General features: G+C 40.4%; 1 protein-coding gene across 12 annotated transcripts in view; it reads right to left on the bottom strand.

The window, feature by feature from the left end:
* The window catches only part of SCMH1 (Scm polycomb group protein homolog 1), a 109,277-nt gene extending 100,718 nt beyond the window's left edge, over window positions 1-8,559 (bottom strand). For 5 of the 12 annotated variants that reach the window (XM_006087246.3, XM_023752697.1, XM_023752703.1 and 2 more), the window contains exon 1: window positions 5,184-5,264. The gene's annotated coding sequence lies outside the window, so the exon portion shown is untranslated. Of the gene's footprint in view, window positions 1-5,183; window positions 5,265-8,541 lie in introns of those variants that run through there. The other 7 variants (XM_006087242.3, XM_023752698.1, XM_014454501.2 and 4 more) reach the window with 3 other exon arrangements.
* Between the last annotated feature and the right edge of the window lie 7,592 nt (window positions 8,560-16,151).

Genomic DNA, 16,151 nt, shown 5'->3' with positions numbered 1-16,151 from the left:
TCTCATGAAGTCTGCTGGGCTGCCAGAAGGGATGTCTGACTGACCGCTTAGGCTCAATTCCCCCGGGGAGCGCGTCTATGCCAGCAGGTGGTCATCTCCTGAGGGGTCCCAGACTGTGAGAGGGCACAGGTCGTGCTGAGGGACCCTCCCTCCCCCTGAGTGCACAAATTTTTGTGCCACCGAGCTCTAGTCCTATATAATAAAAGCCTAGGTGGTATCACTTGTGATGTCATCACAAGATGGCCGGCAGGGGAGGTCAGTTGGGGGTGAACAGGCCAGCAGGGGAGGGCAGTTGTGGGCAATCGGGCCGGCAGGGGAGGGCAGTTGGGGGTGACCAGGCCGGCAGGGGAGGGCAGTTGGGGGTGACCAGACCAGCAGGGGAGGGCAGTTAGGGGTGACCAGGCCTGCGGGGGAGGGCAGCTGGGGGCGACCAGGCCTTCGGGGGAGGGTAGATGGGGGCAACCAGGCCTGTGGGGGATGGCAGTTGGGTGCGACCAGGCCGGCAGGGGAGGGCAGTTGGTGGCGACCAGGCCGGCAGAGGAGGGCAATTGGGGGTGACCAGGCCAGCAGGGGAGGGCAGTTGGGGATGATCAGGCTAGCAGGGGAGCAGGTAGGCGTCAATCAGGCCAGCAGGGGATTGGTTAGGGGGTGAGCAGGCTGGCAGGCAGAAGAGGATAGGGGCAATCAGGCAGGCAGGCAGGCGAGCGGTTAGGAGCCAGCGGTCCCGGATTGTGAGAGGGATGTCCGACTGCCAGTTTAGGCCCGATCACTATGGGGCCTAAACCAGATTGGGGAGGTCTGTTTGACCTCCCAGATTGGAGAGGATGCAGGCCAGGCTGAATTTTGTGCATCGGGCCTCTAGTATAAATATAATTTCCAATTAATTAGGTTAAGCCAGAAAAATCGAAAGATATTCAAACACCATTAACATGATGTAATTAACTGATCTGTGTTCCCACAAAATTCATATGCTAAAGTTCTAATCTCCAATGTGACTGTATATGGAGATAGGGCTTTTAAGGAAATAACTAAAGGTAAATGAGGTCATAGGGGTGGAGCTCTAATCTGACAGGACTGGTGTCATAAGAAGAGAAAGAGATACCAGAGATATCTCTCTCTCCCCCTCTCTCCTTCCTCCTTCGCTCCCTCTACAAAGACATTCAGAGAAAAAGGCCAGATGAGGACACCTATCTATAAGTCAAGGAGAGATGCCTCACCAGAAACCAGCCCTGCAAACACCTTGACCTTGAACTTCTAGCCTTAGGAACTGTGAGAAAATAAATTTCTGCTGTTTCAGCCACCCAGCCTGTGGTATTTTGTTATGGCAGCCCTCCCTGTCTAATACACATGGTCATAGGACAAATGAGGCTGTAGTAATTCTCTGAGAGTACTTCATACAACAGTCGTCAGTTTCCAAGTTGCTCTAAAGAACCTTTAATCTTTTTTTTACAAAATAAAAACAAAACAAAATATTGAACTGAAAGTTAAATTTATTTTTTGTTCATCTTCACTTAAGGATTATTTTTTCCATTGATTGTTTTAGAGAGAGTGGAAGGAAGGAAAGGGAAGGGAGAGAAAGAGAAACATTGATGTGAGAGAGACACATTAATTGGTTGTCTCCTGCATACAGCCCCGACTGGGGCCAGGGATCGAACCTGCAACCCAGGTATATGCCACACCGGCCAGAGCTTGAAGTTATATTTTATCCTGTTTTGAATATCAACTTTATTTTTCCTTGAAGTACTTAGGCAAATAATTAATTGTACTGAGCCTCAGTTTTTTAATCAGTAAAACAGGAATACAATCTTAATGCTACTTGCTTCACTAAGTTGTTGTGAAGAACAAATGAAAAAATGACTTTAAAAGTGCATAATACAAAGTGCAAAATACAGATAATAGAGATTATTCAGGAAAAACTTGCTGTTTACTACCTTTCTCAGAGAGAAAACTCAGAATCTGAATAATATAATGTACTTACAAAAAGGACATTAGAACCTCCTGTTACTAGTTAGCCCCTAAGGATTCTAATACTCACAATATTAGGACAAACATAAGTTTTGACTGGGACCTTTAAAAGTTATGGTAATGTGATCTACTTGGGGGAAGTGAAAATGCCTCTTGTTTATTTCAAAATACAGTAATGCAACTAAGGGGCTGGAGTAAGAAGAGTAATCTGGGTCCTTTGATGTCCAGAGCCCTGAAACATTAAGACAGGAGTCTTTGCAACATCCTAGAAAATATAACCTCTTTTGATTTCTGAGAAGAGTGCAGGAGCATAGACTAGGGACATCTAAAGCAGTGCTGTCCAATAGAACTGTCAGTGATAATGGAAATGTTCTACATCTGTATTGTCTAATGAGTAGCCATTAGTCACATGTGGCTATTTAGCACCTAAATGTGTCTAGAATTACTGAAAAGCTGCATTTTTAATTGTATTTAATTTTCATTAAATTTAAATACATGCATGTTCAGTGGCTACTATATTGAACAGTGCAGATCTAGAGAACGTAAAGATTCTAGTATTAGAAACCTTTGAGATAAAGATATATATAACAGAAAAATATACAAGGCTATGGAAGCATCCTTTTGAAATGTGACAAAACAATTACAATAGGTCATACCTTGAAGCAAGAAAAAAATTCTTCATATATTGTGATATTAAGAAGAAAATCAGCCCTAGCTGGCTTGGCTCAGTGGATAGAGCATCGGCCTGAAGACTGAAGGGTCCCAGGTTTGATTCCAGACAAGGGCACATGCCAGGTTGTGGGCTTGATCCTCAGTAAGGATCAAGGAGCATGCAGGAGACAGCCGATCAATGATTCTCTCTCATCACTGATGCTTCTATCTCTCTTTCCCTCTCCCTTCCTCTCTGATATCAATAAAAAAGAGGAAAAAAAATAAAATAAAATCAGCCCAGCCAGTGTGGCTCAGTGGTTGAGCACTGATCTATGAACCAGGAGGTCATGGTTTGATTCCTGGTCAGGGCACATGCCCCAGGTTTTGGGCTCGATCCCCAGGGTGGGGCGTGCATGAGGCAGCTGATCGATGATTCTCTCTCATCACTGATGTTTCCATCTCTCTTTCTCCCTCTCCCTTCCTCTCTGAAATCAATAAAAATATATTAAAAAAAGAAAAAAATCAGTTGTAAATTATCTCTTGTATATTAAAATAGCAATAATAATTATTAACATTATATAGCTCTTATTTTTAAGTGTTTACTATGTGCCAGATATTGTGCTAAGTATTTCAGTAAGACCATCCTCCCCTGTTTGATACCACTTAGTATGGTGTCATTATTCATTTATACAAATAAGGAAATGATACCAGGAAGGTTGATTAACTTTCTGAAAGTTCACAGTCAGAAGAAAAGGCAGAATTTGAACAAAAACTATGCTCTTAACAGCACCGTCTTTCTCCTCAAAATAAGTAAACAAATGAAAAAGAAACCTTACAAATGCTTCTAACACAAAATAGCCCAGCATGGGAAGAACTACAACCAGATGTGAATGTGGATCTTCTACCCATTTTACTACAGTAAAAACTGAAGTTTGATCTGGACACTGAATAAGATTAGATATAGTCTGGGATTTAATAAGGTAAAATTAAGTTAAACAGAGGATGTTCATAGGAACTATGTTTTAAATTATTCATAGAGCTTGGAAAATAATGCAGGCTTTATCTGCTAGTACATGCACATTCCAATGAGAGACAAGGTGAGGAAGGGAAAGGAGGAAGAGAACAGGGAAGGAAGAATGTTTCCCCCAGAAATGTAAGCTGAAAAGTAGGAAAAAGAAGAATCAAATGTACTTCTGAAAACCCATTATGACAAGATAGAAGTCTTTCAGTGTTAGATAACAGTTGTGGTTTTAATAAACCACAATCCTAAGCCGATATGTACAGAAATCAAATTGAAATGTTGAGAGCAGAACAAACTGTCCCACTGTGGTCATGGATGACAAGCTACAGGGAGGCAGGAGATAAGACAGAGGACTGGTCTGGGATGTGCCACTAATCAGCCACTCTCTGATTAGCAAGTATTCCTAGTGCCTCTCACCTGATCCTCTGCCTCCAGCTTTCCATTTATTTTGCTCCATTCATAGATGAGTGTAATGAGATGGTAATATTCCTCTGGGATGATCCGCCAGAAGAGGGGCGGGGGGAGGCAAGCTAGGCAATCACATTTGCCAAGAAAGCAATAAATCCTGTCTTGTGCATGCAGCAGATGTGAACAAAGAAGATGGAGCGAATCTCTCCTTAGTGACTGTCCCTCCCCCACTCTCTCTATAGCAATTATGCATCTCTGCAGTGCAGAGAGAACCTCTAGAGAACATCAATATTTCCTTTAACAAGCAAAGCAGCTAACAATGAGCGGCTAATGAAAATGCAGAGAAGCCATACTCTCTTTGTTGCTTCTTGAACAAGATTATTGGCATCAATGGTGCCACATCATACTTCCTGGAAATGCATAGTGTGTTAGGACAAAAGCCAGTAGTTTATTATAGATGTAAAAGAATAGGGTAAGGTACAGAGATAAGTGACAGGAACTGGTTGAGATGAGAATAGAAAAGTAGGTAGGCAGCAACTTGTGTAGAGCCTTGTTTGCTAAACTAAGACAATGGCATATTACATACTGAAGCGTTTTATGTCATCCTAAAGATCATGTTAGACATTCAATATCAAGATATATTGAATTATTAATGGTATTTTACATCTATAAAGGGGCTTTAACTTTTTTCACAGACTTTTACATACATTATTTCCAATGTTCATACAGCTTCCATACTTACATGTTTACTAAATTCGGATACTGATTATGAACTTATGATGTGAGAAGGGTAGGATTTAGAGGCAAAAGATCTAGGACTATATCTTGCCATTCATAGTAATACAATTTTGAATAGTCTCATAACCCTTCATTGTTTCCATGAAATAAAAATAGCAATAGTACCCACTTCATAAGATTACTGTAAAGACTGTATGAAATAATTCTGAAGAGCACTTTGCAAACTATAAAGAGCTGCATAAATAACATGCAGGACTTGTCAAAATTGCAGGATAAATTGGCAAGAAAGGGTGAGATTCTTTTATTCACTCTAGTTGTTTTTTTTGTGACACATCCATTAATACACAGCCTAATAGAGGGTAACTCTCTATTTCTTTTATGTATAAATACAGGTTCTGACCTTTTCGAGGATCTGATTTTTGCATGGTACCATCAGCTAAACCAAATAGGGAATCGTTTTCCTTTAGTAAGATGGAGAAATCTAGAAGCAAAAGATAGAAAAAATTAGAAATGTGAACAAACTACAGTAGACCAAAGAAGACAGACAGTGAAATTAGGTTTTTATCAGAGGAAACCAGCAGTCTGGACACCCAGACATAGTTTCCCAAGGGCAGCAATATGGTTAGGTTTCCAATTTCCAGGATCCTTCCCTCAGCTTTGTGGATTCAGAATCCTAATTATGTTATAAATAGAAAAGAATCTTGACAGATCTATAGGCCATTGAACAATAATGGGTAAACTGAAATGTTCATTTATTAATTTACTGTGAGAAATATGACAGCCACATGAACTAAAATATTATACACTGAAAACTACAAAACACTAAAATAAAATTAAAGAATCTATAATAATAAAAGCATAATATGCAAATTGACCAAATGGCTGAACAGCAGAACAACCATCCAGACGACCACACTATGACACGCACTGGCGCCAGGCCAGCCAAGGCGGATGCAATGCGATTGGTCAGGGGGCCCCGCCATTGCCTCATGATTGCCCCTCAAAGGGAGGCCCAGGCCACCGGCTGGCGGGGCAATTGATCAGGGAGCTCCGTGATTGCCCCAAAGAGGGAGGCCCAGGCCACCAACAGGCGGGCTGTGGTGGGTGGGTGGGGCTTCCCTCTGTGGGGCGATCAATCACGGAGCCCCGGCTGGGTGGGCGGGCTCTCCCCTCCCTCTGTGGGGTGATGGATCACGGTGCTCCTGGACTGTGAGAGGGTGCAGGCCGGGCTGAGGGACCCTCCCTCTGCAAGTGCATGAATTTCATGCACTGGGCCTCTAGTACATAAATAAATGGAAAGACATCTGTGTTCGTAAATTGGAAGACTAATATTGTTAAGATAACAATAATACCCAAAGTGATCTACAAACTCAATGCAATCCCTTTTAAAAATCCCAATGACGTTTTTTGTAGAAATATAAAAAACCATCCTAAAATTCACATGGACTTTCAAAGGATCCCAAATACCTTAAACAATCTTGAAAATAAAGATCGAATTTGGAAGATTCACAATTCCTGATTTCAAAACTTATTACAAAGCTACAGTAATCAAAACAGTATGATCTGGGCATAAGGACAGACATATAGACAAATGGAATAGAACAGAGGACCCAGAAAAAAAGCCTAACATATATGGTCAAATGATTTTCTACAAAGGTGTCAAGACCATTCATAGGAAAAAGATACTCATTTCAACAAATGATGCTGGGAAACCTGATACTCACATGCAAAAAAATGAAGTAGAATGTTTTCCTTACACCCTATACAAAAATTAACTCAAAATGCATCAAAGACCTAAACATTAGAGCTAAAATTATAAAACTCTTAGGAGGAAACATAAGGGGAAATCCTCATGGATTTGCAATGATTCTTGGATATGACATCTAAAGCAGAGGCAAACCACTTAAAACATTGAATTTCATTAAAATGAAAAACATTGTGTATCAAAGGACACTATCATGAGAGTGAAAAGACAACCTACAGGATGGGAGAAAATATTGGCAGATCATATATCTGATAAGGGATTAATATCAATTTAGAATATATACAAGAACTCCTATTGCCCAGCCAGTGTGGCTAAGTGGTTGGGCATCAACCTATGAACCTGGAGGTTATGGTTTGATTCCTGGTCACGGCACCTGCCCAGGTTGTGGGCGGTGTTCAGGAGGTGGCCCATTGATGATTCTCTCTCATAATTGATGTATCTATCTCTCTCTCCCTCTCCCTTCCTTTCTCTGAAATAAATAAAAACGTATTTTTAACAATTAAAAAAAATAGAACTCTATAATTCAACAACAAAAACCCTCAAACAACCCGATTAAAAAAACAGGCAAGGGAACTGAACAGACATTTCTCCATTTATCTATACAGATGGTCAATAAGCATACAAAAAGATACTCAACATCATTAATTATTAGGGAAATGTAAATCAAAATTACAATGAGATACCACTTTACTAATGTCCATTAGGATGGCTATTATGAAAAAAACAATAATAATAAGTGTTGGTGAGGATGTGGAGAAACTAAAACTCTTGCAAATTGCTAATGGGAATAAAAAATGGTGCAGCTGTGGAAAATCTCAGAGAGTTGAACAAAGAATTACCAAATGATCTAGCAACTCCACTCTCAGGCATATACCTAAAATAACTGAAAGCAAGGACTGACGCTGCTATGAACACTGTCCACTAATATTCATAGCAGCATTATTCACAATAGCCAAAGGGAAGAAATGATTCAAGTGTCCATCAATAAACAAATGTGGTATATTCATACAATGGAATATTATTCAGCCATAAAAAGGAATGAAATTCTAATACTTGCTATAACATGGATGAATCTTAAAAACATTATGCTAAGTGAAATGAGCCAAAATCAAAGGGATAAATATTGTACAATTGCACTTATATTTGGTAACTAGAATAGGGAAATTCATAGAGGTTTGGTAGGGTGGGTAATGAAGAGTTATGATTTAATAGGTTCAGAGTTTCTGTTGGGATGATGATGAAGTTCCAAAAATGGATAGTAGTGAATGCTACATAACACTGAAATGTACTTAATGAATTAAAATGGTAAATTTTATGGCATGTATATTTTACCACACACAAACAGAAATTAAACAGGCAACAGGTGAATCTGCATCAGTCCTATTTTGACAGTCCTATTCAACCAATTTGTAACAGGAATACAAAAAGGTTCACAGGGACTTTCAAGTAATTAAGTATTAGAGTCATAGCATTTCCTTTCCTGAATAATCCTAGATGTAACCTATCAATTTTCTCTCTGACCTTCCATTTAGCATGTTTCCAGGCTATCTTTTGATAGACATATCCTTTCGTTGGCTAATGTGGCTATCTGTATATAGCAAGTGGTACAGATAGGTTTTGGATTTGAATATTAACTCTGTCACTAGCTATGTAAACTTGGACAAGTTACTGTCTCTGGGCCTCAATGTATGTATCTTTAAAGTGGAAATAATAGTGTCTACTCCAAAGGGTCTTTGAGGGTTAAATGGCATTATCTATTTTAATGAGTTAATATAGATAAATATCTGATAGGGAGTACTTCCCCACCTCCCTAACTTTTTGTCATATTACTGATTACTGAGAAGTCAGTCAGATCTCTGTATATTGGCTCTATTGGCATCCATACAATCATCACCAAAGTTCTCTGTAGTTTAGAGGGTCTTGCTAATATCTGTATCAGAAACCTTCTCTCAAAAGACCAAAAGCAAATGCAGATAAATTCATTTCTGCCTACCTCACAGACCTCTCCTTACAGGATTCCATCCTCCCTGAGAACAGAGACTGTCAGGCTTATTTTATATCCCAAACATTACCTAGTAGAAAAAATAACAGTCTCAGTTTTTTTTAATTGAATTTTCAACAATTCTAAGTTTTTACAACAGAATCTTACATAAATTCTCAAGTATGCAAGTTCTATTTCTATACTTGTAGAATAAAAACAATAAGGTAAAACCAATAAGTATGATTCTCTTTCAGTGATAAGAACCTATGTAAAGTCTAAAAGGTGTTAGGTTTGACAGTTACCATTTTAAAGCCTGCTACACTATAACTGGCTTGCATTAAAAGTGCCAGAAATAAAAGAGTAAATCCAACATCCCACCATGAAAACATTCAATACTAAAGTAGATATAAGACAAAATTATATTATACAAATTAGAAAAATATCAATTTAATCTCCACTTAAAAAGCAGAACATCAGCCAGGACCAGTTTGGCTCAGTGGATAGAGCGTCGGCCTGCGGACTGAAAGGTCCCGGGTTCGATTCCGGTCAAGGGCACGTACCTGGGTTGCGGGCACATCCCCCGTGGGAGATGTGCAAGAGGCAGCTGGTCGATGTTTCTCTCCCATCGATGTTTCTAACTATCTATCTCTCTCCCTTCCTCTCTGTAAAAAATCAATAAAATATATTAAAAAAAAAAAGCAGAACATCAAATCACATAATGATCAGAGGATAGCATCAAATAAAAATTCATATTCCTGATTTACTCCTAAATCACACTGGTCAGACATTCAATTTCACCTTGCCTGATTAACCTAAACTCCTTCAACAACACCAATTAGGATTACCATCAGTATAAATATGCTGGATATAAAACTGGGATTAGGAGACAAGAGAACCATAACAAAGAAACTGAAAGGTTACAAGGAAAGGAGGCTAAGATCACTTTTCTAAATAAACTTTCATATTGTTAATTTAATGAACCATCATAGAAAAAGGGAACCAACTATGTGCTAGGTTCTGTGCTAAGCACTTTAAAATAAAGTATAATGCCCATAATGAAAAGTACACAAATCCTAAGTACGGAGCTCAACAAACTTTTACAATGTGTCTTCAAACCAAGAAAGAGATCATTACTAGCACCTGAAGTACTCCTTTTGCTTCCTCTCTGAGTCATTACTCTACCCAAGAGTAAACAATGCCTTGATTTCTATCATTGTAGATTAGTTTTGCCTGTTTTGAATGCTATAAAAATAAAATTACATCACATGTACTATATTTTATGTACACTTTCTTCCACTCAACATTTTGTTTGTGAGATTTATTCATGGTGCTCCTACTAGGCATTTTTATCTTTATTACCTGATTTAAAGCACCCAATAATTCTGACATTTTTAGGTTAAAAAAAAAAAGCCGAGGTTCTGATATTAAATAAGATTAAGGTATCCAGGGTCACATGGCTACTAAATGGAAAGGCTAAAGTTAAAGATGGTCTCATTTCAAAATCCATGCTCTTTTAGGTTCCATTATGCTTGCCTAATATATAGTTTAAAAACAACAAGAAGTCAATCCCTTCCCTAGTTTACTTATCATAGGCCATATATGTGTAAAGAGGCTTGGCAAATAGTTACTATGCAAATGTAAGAAATTATTATTAGCATAAAGAAGGAGCTACCCAGAACAATGGTTTTCAAATCTTTGTTTTATTGTGGATCCACAAACTTAATTCCTGGTATTTTTATAACAATATGCATTCCTGAAAAACCTTATATTCTGTAAAAAATATCTACTAAAAATGGGCTGTGGGAAAAGGAAAATTAGAAATAGACTACTAAAAGCCCATGGAACTTTGTATCCTTTACACACACACAAACACACACACACACTATAAGGGTCTGAGTCATTAAGAAAAGGTCAAATTAGACTCAACAAACTAAATTAAAAAGAAGTAGGGGGGTGGGGGGGAGAAAGGGTACAATCCATTTTAGAATACTTTCCACCTAAAATAATTTTTAAAATAAAGTTTTAATGTATATTGAATAAACTTGTAGCTATTCAGAACATTAAGCTTCTAAAAAAGTGACTTATTTCCCCAAGGTTTCCTAGAGTGAAGATTTGAGTGCATGTCACCATCTACAGACAGGAGTTACTTAATAAAAGCTTTTCATGGTGACAAAATTAAAATCTGAGGTCAGACTCATATGGCTTTGGGGACCCATAAGAGACTATTAACTCATTTACCACTTTTTAAAATCGGTTCATACTGCCCAAGCAGACCTTTAAAAGATGTCTATGCTACATGGTACCAGCAATCTCAAGACCAACTTTATTAGAGTCTAATAGGACCGAGTCCTGTATAGAAAACTACCTCCTTAGACATAGAGCCCTGAACTAGATTAAATCCTCCCCTGCTTAGGCCATGGAGACATTTGAGACCATTATGTTTTCTATGTATCAAGAATCTGAGAGGTAACTTAGACCTAAACTTTGTCTGGTTCATTCTTTGTCACTGAGTAGTCACCCTCTTCAGGGCTTCACATTCTTCACCTGAAAACTAGGAGGTTAGAACTCTATAGTGCTTTCTCAGGAAGGTCTTGCCTCTGTTTCCTCATCATCCACTTCTACAAATATCTGATTTTATAGCTTCACAGAAAAATAAGGAAAATTATTGAAATAAGGAAAATTTATCATATCAGCTGTCTTCCTGTGAGCTACTCAGGCAATTACCCTGACACCCATTTCTGGTTGGGAAACTCTGAGACTACCTTTCTTCATCTGTACCAGTGGTTCTCAACCTTCTGGCCCTTTAAATACAGTTCCTCATGTTGTGACCCAACCATAAATTATTTTCGTTGCTACTTCATAACTGTAATTTTGCTACTCTTATGAATCGTAAATATCTGATATGCAGGATGGTCTTAGGCGACCCCTGTGAAAGGGTTGTTCGACCGCCAAAGGGGTCGCAACCCACAGGTTGAGAACCGCTGATCTATACTAATAAAAGGGTAATATGCTAATTAGACTGGACATCTTCCAGACATCTTCCGGAATTCCTCCCGGACAAAGCCATGGTGGCAGGGGCCGAGGCAGAAGCAGTTAGGGGTGATCAGGCCAGCAGGGGGGAGCAGTTAGGGAGCAATCAAGCCGGCAGTGGGGAGCAGTTAGGGAGCAATCAGGTCGACAGGGGGGAGCAGTTAGGGGGGATCAGGCTGGCAGGGGAGGGCAGTTAGGGGGCGATAAGGCCGGCAGGGGAGGGCAGTTAGGGGGCGCTCAGACCGGCAAGGGGGAGTAGTTAAGGGGCGATCAGGCTGGCAGGCAGAGGCGGTTAGGGGTGATCAGGCTGGTAGGGGAGCAGTTAGGGGCATCAGGCCGGCAGGCAGAGGTGGTTAGGGGCAATCAGGCAGGCAGGCAGGCAGGCAAACGGTTAGGAGCCAGCGGTCCCAGATTGCGAGAGGGTGCAGGCTGGACTGAGGGACCCCCCACCCCTGTGCATGAATTTCATGCACTGGGCCTCTATCTAGATAATAAAAGCCTAAGTGACTGGTTATGGCAGAACAACCGGTCACTATAATGCTCACTGACCACCAGGGGGCAGATGCTCAACGCAGGAGCTGCCCCTTGGTGGTCAGTGTGCTCCCATGGGAGAGCACCACTCAGCCAGAAGCCAGCTCACAGCTGACGAGTGCAGCGGCAGTGGCGGGAGCTTTTCCCACCTCTGCAGCAGCGCTAAGGAGCAGAGAACCAAGTGGTAAGGAGCAGCAAGCAGGAGGGTGGTAAGGAACGAGGGCTTAAGCTGGCAGTCAGACATCCCCAAGGGGTCCTGGACTGCAAGATGGTGCAGGCCAGGCTGAGGGATCCCCCTCCCCAGTGCACAAATTTCATGCACCGGGCATCTAGTTGTAACAATAAGACCAAAAGGCCATCCAGTGAAATATGTCTATGTGAATCCAAAATAGTATAGCAATCTAAGGAAAGGACTCACTTTTCTAGAAAACTTACTTGACTGAGAGGGCATGGAATAATTTTTGACTGGTATTAGCTAGGGCATATCATAGATTTTAAAAAAAGAAGCTATTTGTGGGTGATACAGAAAGAATATATAATAAGCATTCCAAACAGCTAAGGCAGAAGAGCGGCACTATTTGTTAAGAGTTACTCAGTATTTACTAGGAATCTTTTTTGTGTTAACTGCTGAGAATAATGCCTCTTTAAACAAGTCAGAAAACCTTTGTACGTATATAATCATGGAAAGAGCAGGAACCAAGAAGCATGAGAAGAAAAGAAAAATGTCCGTTTCACTTCAGAGACAAAACTTTATGGTTGCATGGCTTTTTGAGGTTGTTGTTTTTTTAATCCCAGAAATTTAGCTTTTAGGGAATAAAACACCTTTTACCTTCCTCAGCTTTTAACCCAGCAATTTATCCCTGAATTAAAATCTACTTTAATTCTTCATTTTACTTCTGTGGGGTTCATTGGACAGGATTAGTGGTAGACTTTTTTTCAGAGAACAATTTTATATGGCAGTACTAGTTCAGAGAACTCCAGATATTTACTTCATCAAAATCATTGATAGGTGTCTAACCTGTGCAATACTCTTTAACACAGAGCAGTTAATTCATAACTTTTTTTCCCACCCTGACATATCTGAAGAATACAAAACACTTTATCAGTGAAGGCAGGCTCATTAAAGGCAATGATTTTAAGCAAGAGGGTAGGAGTAGAATGAATTTGATGGGAAAGGAGCCTCCACTGGGTGAAGGTTTTTTGGATTCTCCAGGGGTATTTGTGTAATTAGAAAAAGTATCTCCCCCAGGCCATATGCTTCTTCCATTGCCCTTCCCCAAGCCTCATGCTCCAGAGCAGTGTCCTCCAACAGAAATATAATTTGAGCCACGTATGTCAGTTGAAGTTTTCTAGTAGTCACGTTTTAAAAAGTTAAAAAATGTGAAAATTATTTTAAGTATTCATTTTAATTAACACAATATATTTAAATATTATCATGTTAGCCAGCAATCATAAAAACCAATGAATTCTTTACATTTCTTATAATGTCTTCAAAATCTGATGTGTATTTACAGTTATAGTTTATCTCAATTCAGATGCTAAATTTTTATTAGAAATTCTTGACCTGTATTCAAATTTCATAAAATTTACAGTTGGAAAAGATTCATATACTAAGTTATTCAAAACATACTTAAAATTTTTCCTGTATCAGAGATGTTTTTAAATTTAATTAAAATTAAATAAGATTTACAATTGAGTACTTCAGCTACACTAAACACGTGGCTATTATGTTAGACAATCCATATCTAGAGGAAAGAAATAATAAAATTAAATATTAAGTACTTACTATGTGTCAAGCATTGTTCTCAGTACTTTACTTGTACTAAATTGTTCAATTCTCACAACCCAGTAAGCTAGGTAATATTATTATCTTCATTTTACTGATGAGGAAACCAGTGCAGGAAGATATCTTATAATTTGCCCAAAGTTACACAGTTAGTATATTAGTAAATGGTGGAGCTTGGATTCCAAGCAAGGTAATTTGGCCTATTTCTTGTTTCTGAGGCTTAGAGTTTTTCCAGGAAAGCTGGGCTATCCTTCCTATATAATAAAAGGCTAATATACAAATTGACCAAATGGAGGAACAACCAGTCGCTAGGACATGCACTGACCACCAGGGGGCAGACGCTCAGCGCAGGAGTTGCCTCCTGGTGGTCAGTGTGCTCCCACAGGGGGAGTGCTGCTCAGCCAAAAGCCGGGCTCATGGCTGGTGAGCACAGCAGCGGTGGCGGGAGCCTCTCCCTTCTCCTGGGCTACGCTAAGGAGCAGTGAGCCCAGTGGTGAGGAGCAGTGAGCAGGCGGGCAGTAAGGAGTGAGGGGTCCCAGAATGCAAGAGGGATCCCGGACTGCAAGAGGGATGTCCGCCAAGGAGTCCTGGACTGTGAGAGGGTGCAGGCCAGGCTGAGGGACCCCCTCCACCCCCCGAGTGCACAAATTTCGTGCACTGGGCCTCTAGTTTAGTATACCCGAGTTATGAATAAACACAATCTTTGGCCTATGTTTGGTTAGAGGCTCTCACCATTGGCTGGTTGTCTCCATTATATGTCCCTATCTTGATTATATGTTAACGTAAATTAGATCATGTCACTCCCCTGTTTAAAATCTCCTCAAGACTCCCCATAGCACTTAAAATTAAATCCCAGTACCTCATCCTGACCCACATAATTGTACATGATCTGATCCCAGCCTCTACCAACTTTTCTCCTACCACTCTCATTCATTTTGCTCAAGCCAAGCAGGCCTTCTCTGCTCCTGATGCAGGCCAAGCTCCTTACCTACTACTCTAGGACTTTATACTACCTGGAATGCTCCACCTCATATTCATATAGCTGGCTTCTTATTATTGAAGTGTCAGCTTAAATGCCATCTCCCCAGATAACTCTTCCCTGACCACTCAATCTAGAGTAGTCACCCAGACTCTGTCTATCATATCACTCTTAATTCTCCACAGCAGTTAGCACCATTTAATATGCTCCTTATCTATTTACTAGAGGCCCAGTGCACAAAATTTGTGCACTCCGGGGGGTGGGGGGTGGGGGGAGGGGTCCTTCAGCCCAGCCTGCACCCTCTTGCAGTCCGGGACCCCTCAGCATCCCTCTCACAGTCCGGGATCCCTCTTGCAGTCCAAGACCCCTTGCTCCTTACCGCCCACCTGCTTGCTGCTCCTTACTGCTCAGCTCACTGCTCCTTAGCACAGCCGAGGAGGCGGGAGAGGCTCCTGCCATTGCAGCTGCGCTTGCCAGCTGTGAGCCCAGCTTCCCTGTGGGAGTGTACTGACCACCAGGAGGCAGCTCCTGCGTTGAGCATCTGCCCCCCCTGGTGGTCAGTGCATGTCATAGCGACTGGTTGTTCCACCATTTGGTCTATTTGCATATTAGCCTTTTATTATATAGGAAGAATTTGTCTCCTCTACTGGGGCCTCATCAGTGTTACTTATTAAGCACTATATCCCAGTACTTGGAATAGTGCCTGGTATTGAGGAGGTACTCAATAAGTATTTTTGAATGAAATGAATGAAGGCTAATCATTTTTTAAAAAATGGCATGCAATTCAAAAATTATATGACCAGAGCACAATGACTACTTTTTGAATTTAAAGAATAGTATTTTCACCCTGGCCAGTATGGCTCAGTTGGTTGAGCATTGTCCTGTGCACTGTAAGGGTTGCAGGTTCAATTACCAGTCAGGACACATGGCCAGGTTGCAGGCTTGATCCCTGGTAAGGGTGCATGCGGGAGGCAGTGGATTGATGTTTCTTTCTCTCTCTCCCTTTAATAAAAAAAACCTTATTTTTAAAACAGGAATAACATTTTGGGTGGTTTGAATTTAAACTCAGATGATTTCTGAGAGAGAAAATTTGTGGAAAATCTCTTAAAATGAAACAAAACAAGCTGGAGCCTTTAGTATCTGTAAGTCACTCTAGAACCTGACAGGATCAAGGTAATGAGAGGATGAAAGTAGTTAAGAGACATAATCATGAATATAATTTGGTTTTTCAAAGACTTCTGAATACAGTCCTCACAGCATATTAAGGAAGTACACAAAACATAATGGCAAATTCTA

The sequence above is a fragment of the Myotis lucifugus genome, unplaced genomic scaffold (assembly GCF_000147115.1).
Source record: "Myotis lucifugus unplaced genomic scaffold, Myoluc2.0 scaffold_37, whole genome shotgun sequence".
NCBI classification, from domain to species: Eukaryota; Metazoa; Chordata; class Mammalia; order Chiroptera; family Vespertilionidae; genus Myotis; species Myotis lucifugus.
This window is presented reverse-complemented; position numbering and strand designations above follow the sequence as displayed.